Source organism: Macaca mulatta, chromosome 20 (genome assembly GCF_049350105.2).
Source record: "Macaca mulatta isolate MMU2019108-1 chromosome 20, T2T-MMU8v2.0, whole genome shotgun sequence".
Classification (NCBI taxonomy): domain Eukaryota; kingdom Metazoa; phylum Chordata; class Mammalia; order Primates; family Cercopithecidae; genus Macaca; species Macaca mulatta.
In genome coordinates, this window is record NC_133425.1 from 24,386,873 (window position 1) to 24,400,018 (window position 13,146).

General features: G+C 47.3%; 1 protein-coding gene across 2 annotated transcripts in view; it reads left to right on the forward strand.

Moving 5' to 3' along the window:
- Positions 1-13,146, forward strand: part of SLC5A11 (solute carrier family 5 member 11) — a 91,345-nt gene that overhangs the window by 1,438 nt on the left and 76,761 nt on the right. The window contains exons 1-2 of one of the 2 annotated variants that reach the window (XM_077986596.1): positions 85-177; positions 1,558-1,762. The gene's annotated coding sequence lies outside the window, so the exon portion shown is untranslated. Of the gene's footprint in view, positions 1-84; positions 178-1,557; positions 1,763-13,146 lie in introns of those variants that run through there. The other variant, XM_077986597.1, reaches the window with a different exon arrangement.

Sequence of the window (13,146 nt, forward strand, 5' to 3'; positions counted from 1 at the left end):
GTGCTGGGATTACAGGCGTGAGCCACCATGCCCAGCTAAGTTTTTTTCATTGTTTTTGTTTTTGTTTTTGTTTTTTGTTATTAGAGATGGGGTTTCATCATGTTGCCCAGGCTGGTCTTGAACTGCTGGACTCAAGTGATCCGCCCGCCTCAGTCTCCCAATGTGCTGAGATTACAGGTGTGAGCAACCACGCCCAGCTAAGTTTTTGTTGTTGTTATTGTTGTTGTTAGTAGAGATGGGGTGTCACCATGTCACCCAGGATGGTCTCACACTCCTGGGCTCAAGTGATCCGTCTGCCTCGGCCTCCCAAAGTGCCGGGATTATAGGTGTGAGCTACCGTGCCCGGCCCTGCCAAGTGCTTTATGCATTTGTTATTTTCAGAGTTTTCCAGCCTGGCCCTAGGAACAGAAAACCACAGCGCCATTTGCACTGGTGGACAGTGTCTCAAGTTGTCCACCAACATATCCCCAAAGCTAGAGGACACAGCATGTGGACCCCCCAGGGATCCAGGGGCAGAGTTTAAAGCTTGGAATTTTAGGTTAAGCTGCATGTGAATGTTGCATTCTGCTCCACATCTTTTCATCTAAAAATACTGCTTTAAATAGCCATTAAATTGCTTTTCTTCAAAAAGTCTGGTGCTTTCGGAAGGTGAACCACCCCACAGCAGGGTGCAGTCAGGACCCCGTTGCACTCTAAGAAGCAGGACTGAAGAGGTTCCTCAGAGCTGTGTTGACAGATCACAGGTGGCAGGGAGCCATTGGCTGAGCCCCGGCAAGGAGGCAAGAGAGTGAGTCCCACTGGCTAACAGTTGACCCCAGGTCGCTCCAGCCTGTGGGGAGAGCAGGACTGCAGTCTGCAGTTCCAACCAAGTGATGCCAGGACCTAATCTGCAGACCTGAACCCAGTACATAGACTTTGTTCTGATATTGCCGCATCCCTGAACCGCCCGGGTTTCTATCAATTTCATAGTCATAAAATTAACTTCTGCTGGGCATAAAGGCATGAGCCTGTAGTCCCTGAGGCTGAAGCAGGAGGATTGCTTGAGCCCAGGCATCTGAGACCAACCTGGGCAACATGTTCCACCTGAGACACCCAGATCAAAAATAAATTTTAAAAAAATTGTTTAATCAACTTCTCTAATTTCTTTACAAAGGGAAGTGGATATCATTGCCTTATACAGAAAATCAGTGTCCATATATAAAAGAGAGCTATACAAGAAGTAAAATGTATTCCATTCTGGGTAGATTTACTTATCAAAGGTGAGAAGAGAGGTTAGAAAGGGTTCAGGAGAGGTTAAAGGTGTGCTCTCACCATGTGGAGACTTCCTGCCTGATGGGGTCAGATGTGCCCCAGGGACGCTGAGACTGTAGAGGGAGAGTTCTATGCATTTGTGATTCTGCCTTATCTAATCCTCTCCTGTACTCGACAGACCCCTCCCTCCCCCAGGAGTGCTGAGCCCCGGCTTTGGGAGGTTCAGGGGTGGGGGGACTCTTGTTTAGGGCTTTGGCTCTGTATTCTATGGAAAGCACCCCTCAACCACTGCCCCCATCTCTACAGAGAACGGCTGTGAAGACGAGGCTGGGAGATGGATGGGGTCAGTGGGACCCCGCAGCACACTGGCAATCCCTGGTCACCGCTGCTCAGAACCCACCAAAGATGGCCTGAGCATTGGAGTAAAATACTCCTTTTTGAGGACGTGGTGTCCAAGAAGACACCTGAGAGATGGGAAGCAGCAGCCCAGCTTGGGGAAAGGACAATTCAGGTAACAGCCCGGAGCCCAGGGTGTCTGAGACAGACTGGGCAAGGGGGACAGTGAAAGGCGGCCACTGGGTCAGGCGCGGTGGCCCTCGGCTGTAATCCAGCACTTTGGGAGGCAGAGAGGAGAATCGCTTGAGCCCAGGAGTTAGAGACCAGCCTGGGCAATATAGTGAGACCCCCAGAGAATGAATGAGGGCAGGGCTCCAAGGCTAAGGCCATGCTTCCCAGGCCTGTTAAAATCACTTGTAAGTATCCCAAAGCTCAGGCCCCACCCCAGACAGTCTAATTTAATAGGGCCCCAGCATGTTTTAAAACCTTTACTTTTTTATAGCACATTACAATTTGCTATCACTTTGTTTTCCTGCTTTATGTCTAAATGCACACGTTCTCACGTGCACACACATACACACGGATACAAATAAAACCTGGGACATCTGAATGCAGTGAAACAGATGACTGTCAATCTCCTGGTTGTGATATTGTACTATTACAGTTTTTTCAAGATGTGACTATTGAGGGGAACTGGGTTGAGGGAGTCTCGCTCTCTCTCCCAGGCTGGAGTGCATTGGCTCCATCTCGGCTCACTGTAACCTCCACCTCCCCAGTTCAAGCAATTCTGCCTCAGCCTCCTGAGTAGCTGGGATTACAAGCATGTACCACCACACCCAGCTAATTTTTGTATTTTTATTAAAGACGGGGTTTCACCGTGTTGGCCAGGCTGGTCCCAAACTCCTGACCTCAGGTGATCCGCCCACCTCAGTCTCCCAAAGTGCTGGGATTACAGGCATGAGCCACCGAGCCCGGCCTATCGTAGATATTTTTAATGCTGCTCTTCCACAGATGTCAGAGCTCCTGGTTTCCAGGTTTCTAAAAAGTAAAGTACAACAGATTCTTTGGCCGTTTTAGAGGATTTTTCCTTTTTTTTTTTGCTGTTTTATGAATGCCTACCCATTTGAATATTGGCAAAGGAGTAAATAAGTTGACAACAAAAAGGTTAAAAAAAAAAAAAGTCATCTCAGCAAGTGACCCCAAGACCCTTTAGGAGCCAGTGCTGTGGTGAGGTTTGCTGGGGCCGGGGCTTCCAGTCCCCAGTGCCTGGCCATTGATCTCTGGAGGCCCGAGGTGCAGGCTTCCCCCGGGTTCTGCTGTGACACCAGAACTCAAGCCCCTTGCCATCATTGCACTTTCTAGAGTCACTGTGATGAAAATGAGATCACATGATTAAATCCTAAGTGATTAAAATGAGACTTTTCAGGCATAAAGTTAAAGGTTATGGGTACTAGCAATGACTACAGGTCCTTATTGCATAAGCAACAAAAGGCCCATTCTTCTCTTTGGGAACTTGTTTTTCAGGTACCTGTATTTCATTTTGTTTTTAATTTTTGATTTAATAACATTGTTTGGTTTTATTGGGTTTTTCTTCACCCCCTGTTGGATATGGCAAACAGCAACGGTCTGTTAAGGTTTCTTTTTTTTTTTTTTTTTGAGATGGAGTCTTCTCTGTCGCCCAGGCTGGAGTGCAATGGTGTGATCTTGGCCCATTGCAACCTCTGTCCCCAGGGTTCAAGCAACTCTCCCGTCTCAGCCTCCCAAGTAGCTGGGATTATAGGCGCCTGCCGCGGCACCTGGCTAGTTTTTTGTATTTTTAGTAGAGACGGGGTTTCACCATCTTGGCCAGGTTGGTCTTGAACTCCTGACCTCGTGATCCACTCGCCTCAGCCTCCCAAAGTGTTGGGATTACAGGCATGAGCCACCATGCTTGGCCAAGGTTTCCTTTTATTTGTTTGTTTGTTTAGAGATAGGGTCTCTGTCCCCCAGGCTGGAGTGCAGTGGCACGATCATGGCTCACTGTAGCTTTGACCTCCTGGGGTCAGGAGGTCCTCTCACCTCAGCCTCCTGAGTAGCTGGGACCACAGACTCACACCACCATGCCCAGCTAATTTTTTTTTTTTTTTTTTTCCTGTAGAAATGAGATCTCACTATGTTTCCCAGGCTGCTCTCGAACTCCTGGGCTCAAGCGGTCCTTCCACCTTGGCCTCCCAAAGTGCTGGGATTAGACATGAGCTATTGTACCCAGCTAGTTTTCCTTTTAAATAAATACATTTCTGTTGTATTTTACAAGAGGGCTAAATTGAAAGAAGCTGTTATGTAAATAACAGTTGAGCCTACGTGCAGACATGGCAAAAGATGTGAGTGTTGGAGGTCAGGGAGCATGACAGAGGACGAGCTCTTTCCATGTGCCTTTCTTTACCTTGGGGGTTGCTACTGGTTATTGGTTAATGTGGTCTTTGGAGTTAGACCAACCTGTTGTCATGGACTGTCTAGCTGTAAGGAGTCCAGGGCTGGTATCCTAGCTCTACTTAAGAACCTAAGACGCCTACCATCCTTGCAACGCTGTCTTAATCTGCATAGGCACAGATATCTCACTTCCACAGTCACATCCCAGCCAGTGGGGAGAGAGACAGAGGGATGGGGAGAGCATGCTTCTCCTCACTAAGGGCGTGACCCCCAGCTATGCTCACATCCCACTGGGCAGAAAATCACACGAGCAGGGAGGCTGCAACTTGTAGCCTTTATCCTGAATGTCTTGTCCCCAGCTTAGATGTGACGCTTCTGCTGTTGGGGAAGAAGGAGAGACTGGATATTGGGGAACAACTAGTAGTGTTGGTTCTAAGAAGGGAACAGTTAAATAAACTATATTCATCCGGAAGCCAGAATGTTTAGCCACCAAAACAATGAGATCTATATAAACTGCTATCAAGACTATCAAGAGGTGTCTTTTTTTTTTTTTTTTTTTTTCTGAGACAAGGTCTCACTCTGTCACTTAAGCTGGAGTGCAGTGATGCAGTCTCAGCTCACTGCAACCTCACCCTCCCAGACTCAAGTGATCCTTCCACCTTAGCCTCCCAAAGTGCTGGGATTACAGGCATGAGCTACCACACCCAGCCTGCTTGAACCTCTTATTGGTCAAACCTAACTGGATGCCAGGAAGCAAGGAGAGCCAGGTGATATCACCTGAAATCCACAGCAATCGGCTTCATGGGGCACCCAGGCACAGTCAGGAAGGGTAGAAAAGGGATCCAAGGTGGGTGACGTGCTTCAAGAGTGAACATTAACCATCCCCTCTAGGAGGGTGTGCAGCAGGAACTGGAAGGGTCTGGGCCTTGAGGCTAGCTGGGAAACTAATTTGGAAGTTGGGGCAAGAATTTATAAAAGCCAGAATCAGGGCTGTAATAGAGATGCGAGGAAGAGCTGAATGCGTGAAGAGCCAATGAGATGGATGCTGGGGTCTGTGGAGAGTGAAGAAGAGGAGTCTGGGACCATCTCGCGTTTCTGACTTGGTGAACCAGTACTAGCCAAGGGAGAGGACCCTGGAGGATAAGAGTGAGTTTCCTGGTGCAGGGAGTGGCAGTTGGGTGTGCAATATGATGTGTCAAGGAGCCTGGGAAACAGCCCAGTGGAGCTGTCCAGTTGGTAGCTGCGTTTAAGTGGTGAGGACACTATATTTTTTCACCACTGTATCCTTAGCACCTAGCTCAGAGTACATAGAATGTACTCTGAAAATATTTGTTGGATGCATGGATGAATGGATGGATAGACAGACAGATGAACAGGCGGATGGACAGATGGATGGATGGATAGATGGATGCATGGATGGATGGATGGGTGGATGGATGGATGGATGCATGGATGGATGCATGGATGCATGGATGCATGGATGCATGGATGGATGGATGCATGGATGGATGGATGGACGAATGGATAGATGGCTGGATGGTTGGACGGATGCACGGATTGACGGATGGATGGATAAATGGATGGATAGACAGATGCATGTTTAAGGAAGAAACCAATAATAGAGATATCAATTTGGGATTTATAAATCACAGGTAAATCACATTTGTAAATCACAGGTGATGGCTGAGGCATGGAAACACGTAAGCATGTAGAATGAGGGCTCAGGAAATATCATTTGAGAAGAAGAAAGGAGACTAGAGATCTGAGCAGGAAGAGTCAAAGATTCAAAGAGGCATTGATGAGGTGAGCGTTGGGCATGGACACCATGAGAAAGTGGAGTCTCAGATCTGGGGAGAGGGGATATTTCAGGGAAGGAGAAAGTCATGGTCTGAAATGCTGCCTGTCAAGAAATAAAATCTTTGGCGAAAGCCATGCATGGATCTGTGACAGTGGAGATCATTTTTGGGGTAGAGGCAGATGCCGGATCCCAGTGGGATGAGGGGTTAATGGATGATGGAGGTGAAGATGGTGGTGTAGGTTGGATTTCCCCAGAATCACATTCTGAGATGCAGATCTGAGTGGAGGTGGCTAATTGGAAAATACACTCGGAATACGTTGGTGAGGGAGGAAGGGAGGCAGGACAGGGCAGAGGGAGAAGTTGAGCTGCAGTAAGGCTGCAACAGAGGCCTCAGCCAACCTCTCGGGGAACTGTGCAGCTGGGATGCCCCTCAGATATGCTCTGCACCCAAGGAAGGACAGGGACCTCCCACTGACCAAGCACTGGATTTAGACTGTGGATTTGGGAATTGTTCTTCCTCTGGCTAAGAACAATTCCTTTTGGGGAGACTCAGCTGGGAGCCAGCTGCCACACTGTCCCGGTAGACATGCAGTGAATGCCTCCACCCTGCAGGGAGGTCGGGTGCGTCCCAGAGGGATTGGCAAGTGTAGACTGTCAGGAACTGATCTGTGGAGGGCAAGAAGAGCCAGTGCAGCAGCTAGAGGGAGACAGAGGTCAGAAAAGCCTTTGTGTGTAGCTCTTAATTTGAGAAACACTGCAGCATCATGATCTTAGGCTGGGAGAAGAAGCCCCTAGAAAGAGTGAGAGTGAAGACCCAAGAGTAAGGCTAGACCTGCCACACTTTCTGTTTAACCCCCCAGAGCTTAGAACACTGCCTGGCACACATGTGCACTTAAGAAATATCTGTTGAATGGCTGAATCCAGGAATGAATACATTCCAGACATTTTAACACTGAATAGCAGAAACAGAGTGCTGATGTTTTGCTCCATGAAGAAATACATACCCTTTAAATATAGGAATGTACTTGAAGCTGGGCACAGTGGCTCACACCTGTAATTCCAGTACTTCGGGAGGCCAAGGCAGGAGGATTACTTGAGTCCAGGACTTATTAGAGATCAGCCTGGGCAACATAGTGAGATCCCCATCTCTACAAAAATTAGCCAGATGTGGTGGTGCACACCTATAGTCCAAGATACTTGGGAGGTTGAGGTGGGAGGATGGCTTGAGCCTGGGAGGTCAAGGCTGCAGTGAGCTATGATTGTGCCACTGCACTACAGCCTGGGCAGCAGAGCAAGACCCTGGCTCTTAAAAAAAGGAAAAAAAAAAGGGCTTATAAGCAGAACCAAGACACTCAAATATTGCCACACTGTTATAATCAGCAGTGCATTCACTAGTTCATGGAAGCCCTCAGAAGCCAAGCATTTCCCTCCAGCCACTAATCCTCCATCCCAACTTCAACCACGGCTTCTTTCCTGTGATGTTGGTCCATGTTTTTCCATAAGAACCCATTTATATAAAGACTTTTATGATTCTTTAAAACAACTTTGTTGAGGTAGAAATTACATGATAAACTACACATACATGTACAATTTGAAGAGTTTTGACACAGGGATAACCAATGAAACCATTACAAGAGAACGATCATACCCATCTGTATTAGTCCATTTGCACACTACTGATAAAGATATACCCGAGACTGGGTAGTTTATAAAGGAAGCAGGTTTAATGGACTCACAGTTCCACATGGCTGGAGAGGCCTCACAATCATGGCAGAAGAGCACAGAAATGCCTTACATGGTGGCTGGCAAAGAAAGAATGAGAACCCAGTGAAAGGGGGAACCCATTATAAAATCCTCAGGTCTCGTGAGACTTATTCACCACCTCGAGAACAGTATGGGGGAAACCGCCCCCAAGATTCCATTATCTCCCCCCGGGTCCCTCCCACAACACATGGGAATTATGGGAGCTACTAATTCAAGATGAGATTTGGGTGGGGACACAGCCAGACCGTATCAGCATCTCTCCCAAAAATTTCCTTCTTCCTCTATGTGACCCCTCCATCCTGCCCGTCCCATCCCCAGACAAACATATATCCATCACAAGAAATTTGTTCCCAGATTCTAGATTTGTATGTAAATGGAATCATAGAGTATATACTTTTTGTTTGTCTGGCTTCTTCCCTTGGCAGAATTATTTTGGAATTTTTTTTTTTTTTTTTTTAAGACAGAGTTTCACTCTTGTGGCCCAGGCTGGAGTGCAATAGCTAATTTTGCATTTTTAGTAGAAATGGGTTTCTCCATGTTGATCAGGCTGGTCTCGAACTTCCGACCTTAGGTGATCTGTCAGCTAAGGAAGAGTTTTTCCTTCCAGTTCCCTCGACTCTGGAGACGGTACCTCACAGGGAGATGCTATGGGTCAAAGGGCAGTATTTTCTGTAAAGGGCCAGGTAGTAAATATTTTAGGCTTTGCAAGCCATGTGATCTCTGTCACAAGTATTCAGCTCTACCATTGTTGCACAAAAAGCCAGAGATGATAGGTAAACAAATGAACATGGCTGTGTTCCAATAAAACTTTATTGATAAAAACAAGCAGTGGGCCAGATCTGGCCTGGATGGTGGAAAGCATGGTTTGCTCACCTTTGCTTTAGTCAATGGAATGTCACTAAAGCCTCCCGTCTACTATTTATTATGGGATGTGGGTGATTATGAATGAAAGTTGTAGAATTTAGAGGACGTTAGAGACAATGATATCATATATAACCCATGAAATACTTGAGGTTGGGCATGGTGGCTCACTCCTGTAATCTCAGCACTTTGGGAGGCTGAGGTGGGCGGATCGTTCGAGCCCTGGAGCTTGAGACCAGCCTACACAACATAGAACCCGTCTCTACAAAAAAATAAAAAATAACTAGCCAGGTGCAGTGGCACACACCTATAGTCTCAGCTACTCAGAAAACTGAAGCAGGAGGATCGCTTGAGCCCAGGAGATCAAGACTGCAGTGAGCTGTGAGCATGCCACTGCACTCCAGCCTGGGTGACAGAGCAAGATCCTGTCTCAAAACAAACAGAAACAATCAGGGCTGGGCACGGTGGCTCACGCCTATAATCCAGCACTTTGGGAGGCCTAGGCAGATGGATTACCTGAGGTCAGAAGTTTGGGACCCGCCTGGCCAACATGGTGAAACCCCGTCTCTACTACAAAAATTACCTGGGCATGTTAGTGGGCGCCTGTAATCCCAGCTACTTGGGAGGCTGAGGCAGGAGAATTGCTTGAACCCGGGAGGCAGAGGTTGCAGTGACCCGAGATTGCGCCACTGCACTCCATCCTGGGTAACATCCTGGGATCTAACAGAGCAAGATCCCATCTTAAAAAAAAAAAAAAAAAAAAAAAAAAAAAAAAAAAAAAAATCGGGACAATTTGCTTCTTAGAGCCAGGCTTGCATTAAGGCCTAGGCTGTAGCCACATCAACAGGCATCATGAGAACAGACATTTCCTAAGGTGTGGCCAGCAGGTCCCATATCTGCCTTCTCTGTTTTATTCTAACTCTCAGTGGGCTTTGGCTATGTGGGGACAGGAAGGCCCTGGGACTGAAAACCAGATGCTTTTCATTATCAGGTGATCATCCCGCTGGGCAAAACACCTGCAAGATGCAGCGACCAACCCCGGATTCAGAACAACTTCAACAGGTGGCAATTTATGAGCTGGTCTCTATTAGGAATATGGAAGATGGTCATTAAGATAGTAGCACACGGTTATTTAGCACTTACGGAAGAAAGCTCAACAATTTACAGGTGTTACCTTATTGAAGCCTCACCACTATTCCGCAAAGGAGGTGTTGTGATTTCTCCCTCGTTTAACGGATAATGAAGCAGATTCGCAGAGGTGAAGTAACTTGCCCACGTCACACACCTACTGAGCCGTAGTCTAAAGACAAAGCGTGTGTCTCTGCGACACTGCAAAAGATTCAGAATGTGTTCTGTGTGGCCAGGTGTGGTGGTTCACGCCTGTAATCCCAGCACTTTGGGAGACTGAGGTGGGCAGATCACTTGAGGTGGGGAGTTCAAGACCAGCCTGGCCAACATGGCGAAACCCCTTCTCTATTAAAAATACAAAAATTAGCCAGCGTGTTGGTGTGTACCTGTAATCCCAGCTACTTAGGAGACTGAGGCAGGAGAATTGCTTGAACCCAGGAGGCAGAGGTTGCAGTGAGCCAAGATTGTGCCACTGTACTCCAGCCTGGGCTACAGAATGAGACTCTGTCTTAAGAAAAACAAAAAAAGTATTGTGTGTCTTTCCTGTGCTGAGACTGGAGTAGCTGTATCCTTCCAGAGCAAGACAGCAGGGTCCTGACAGCAAAGTTTACCCAGCACTTATCATGGGCAGCCACACTTGGAAACAATGTGCATGAATGTTTTAGGGTGAAAGCCTGCACTGTTGTAACAAGTGACTCAGCAATAACACGGCTAAAATAAGGAAATTCATTCTGTTCCATGTCTCGGTCCACGGGGAGGCTCCAAGTCAGTGGCTTCTCTGTTCCAACAGGAACCTGGGCTGCTAGCAGCTCTACTGTTTTCCATACACACAGCCTGCAAGGGGACTCAGTCACCATCCTGACTAGCAAGAAGGCAGAAAGGAGGGGAAGACAAGGGCAGGGGAGGCAGAAATTGCACGCATCACAGTCCCTTTCATTCCACTGGCAAGAGTTAGCCACAGCTAGACAGAAATCGGGGTTGCCCAGTGTAATCGGCCTTGTGCCAAGGAAGGGAGAAGGGCAGGTTTTGCTGGTCATTTTCCACCCCAGATCATTATTTTATTTAATCCTTACAGCAGCCCTAATTATTTGACAAATGGGTAGACTGACGCACAGAGCAGTGAATGGGATACTTACCATAAGTCACAAAGTCAGTAGAGCCAGGATTTAGCTAAACACTGAAGGCAGAGCCCAGGTACTTACCTACATGCCATACAACTGCCCCCACGCTGGAACTCGCCACCAATGCCCATGACAGTGGGTTATCAGTAAAGCCACCTGCTATAACCCAGATTTGTGCTGCTGGAAGTTCTTGGTCAACAGGCTTCCACTGGATCTTGTTCCACTCCGGTAATCTCCAAGTGTCTTGAAGTCACACTCCAAATTTTAACCTCTCTGTCATGGTTGACCTGCTGTTAAAGTGTTTAGTGATTAATTTTTAAAGACCTTGTTGATTCATTAACAATCTACTATGCACTAACCGGCAAGGTTTATTGAGGTATAAACAGCTTGTACCCCAACAGAATCTGCTGCCATAAATAGGCTTTCCAGTAAGGGTCTATTTTCATTAGAAGACACCTTTTAACAGATTATGTGGCTTTGGGTTTAGACATAACATTTACAGGAGTTTTCCTAGGTGCACAGGCTCATACAAGTTGGTCACAGAGCACAAGTTCTAAAACTGGTCACAGACCCCTTAACACCAAGGGACCCCAAGGAGCTTTTGTTATGTAGACGATAGCTATAGATATTTACCACATTTAAATTAAGAAACAATTATAAATATGTACTGCTTTTTTTTTTTTTTTTTTTTTTGAGATGTAGTCTCCTTCTGTCGCCCAGGCTGGAGTGCAGTGGCACGATCTCGGCTCACTGCAACCTCCACCTCCTGGGTTCAAGTGATTTTCAGCCTCGCGAGTAGCTGGGATTACAGGCGCGCACCACCAGGCCTGGCTAATTTTTGTACTTTTAGTAGAGATGGGTTTTCACCATGTTGGCCAGGCTGGTCTTGAACTCCTGACCTCAGGTGGTCCACCCCACGAAGTGCTGGGATACTGGCGTGAGCCACCACGCCTGGCCTACATACTGTTTTTTAAAGAATAGTAAACCTACTGCATGTTAAATAATTTTTTATTTTTTTAAGTCCCATATTTTCCCAAAAGATTTATTGGAAACAGTGGCATTGTTTTACGTTTTTTGCAAATCTTTTTAATGCCCAGTTTAAGAGAAGACAGCTGGAATCTCATATTTGCTTCTGTATTCAGTCTGTTACTACATCTCATGCCACTTAATCTCTGGAAAACTACACTGGACTTTCTTGAATAGAGAAAAAAAACTTAGTATTAAGAAGTGGGCTGGGTGCAGTGGCTCACGCCTGTAATCCCAGCACTTTGGGAGGCCGAGGTGGGCGAATCACCTGAGGTCAGGAATTAGAGACCAGCCTGGCCAACATTGTGAAACCCCATCTCTACTAAAAATACAAAAATTAGCTGGGCATGATGGCAGGCGCCTGTACTCCCAACTACTTGGGAGGCTGAGGCAGGAGAATCGCTTGAACCCAGGAGGCGGAGGTTGCAGTGAGCCAAGATTGTGCCACTACACTCCAGCCTGGAAAAAGTAAAAAACAAGAGAAGAAGAAGGAGAAAGAGAAGGTCAAAAAGAGAAAGGAGGAGGAGGAGGGGGAGGAGAGGGAGGAGGGGGAGGAGGAGGGGGAGGAGGAGGAGGGAGGAGGGGGAGGAGGAGAAGGAGGACGAGGAGGAGGGGGAAGAGGAGGAGGGGGAAGAGGAAGAGGGGGAGGAGAAGGAGGGGGAGGAGGAGGTGGGATGAGGAGGGAGAGGGGGAAGGAGGGGGAAGGGGAGGAGGAGGAGGAGGAGAAGCCTTGACCTCCTGGGTTCAAGTGATCCTCCCACCTCAGCCTCCTGTAGCTGGGACTACAGGTGGACACAACCACACCCAGCTTTTTTTTTTTTTTTTTTTTTTTTTCTAATTTTTGTAGATACAAGGTTTCACCATGATGCCTAGGCTGGTTTCAAACTCCTGGGACCAAGCGATCTGCCCACCTTGGCCTCCCAAAATGCTGGGATTACAGGTGTCAGCCACCATGCCCAGCCCCATCTCTCCTGCAGCTACTGTGGATGGAAAGCAAGCCATGTTTGTGAGAACCGTGACTCTTGGGAGATAGAAACAAACAAAACCAGAGAGAGAGAGAGAGAGAGAGAGAGAGAAGAAACAGTGTAGTTTTCCCCCTTTGAAGCCACACTAAAGAGAAAGAATAAGCCTTGAAATGCTCAGTGTCAACTAAATGCCAGGTAGGCAGCTCATGGTTAACTTAGGGGATTGCACCGTTTTGGGAGAGCTAGGGAGGAAACTGACTGCTCAGAGAGGCTGAGAGACCTGCCCAAGGGCTCACGGTTACTAAGTCAACAAATGTATCTTGTCTTAACAGGGACTCCTTCTCCCAGGCTTGCATGTTGCCTAGGAAAGCTTATCTATTTCAGCTTTGAGGGTTTGCTCTGTTCAGTTCTTGCAACAAATAACAACATTTGGGTTGTTAGGGATGTGGGTAGGTGAAAGTGTGTTATTAAAAGTCTGTAGAAAATC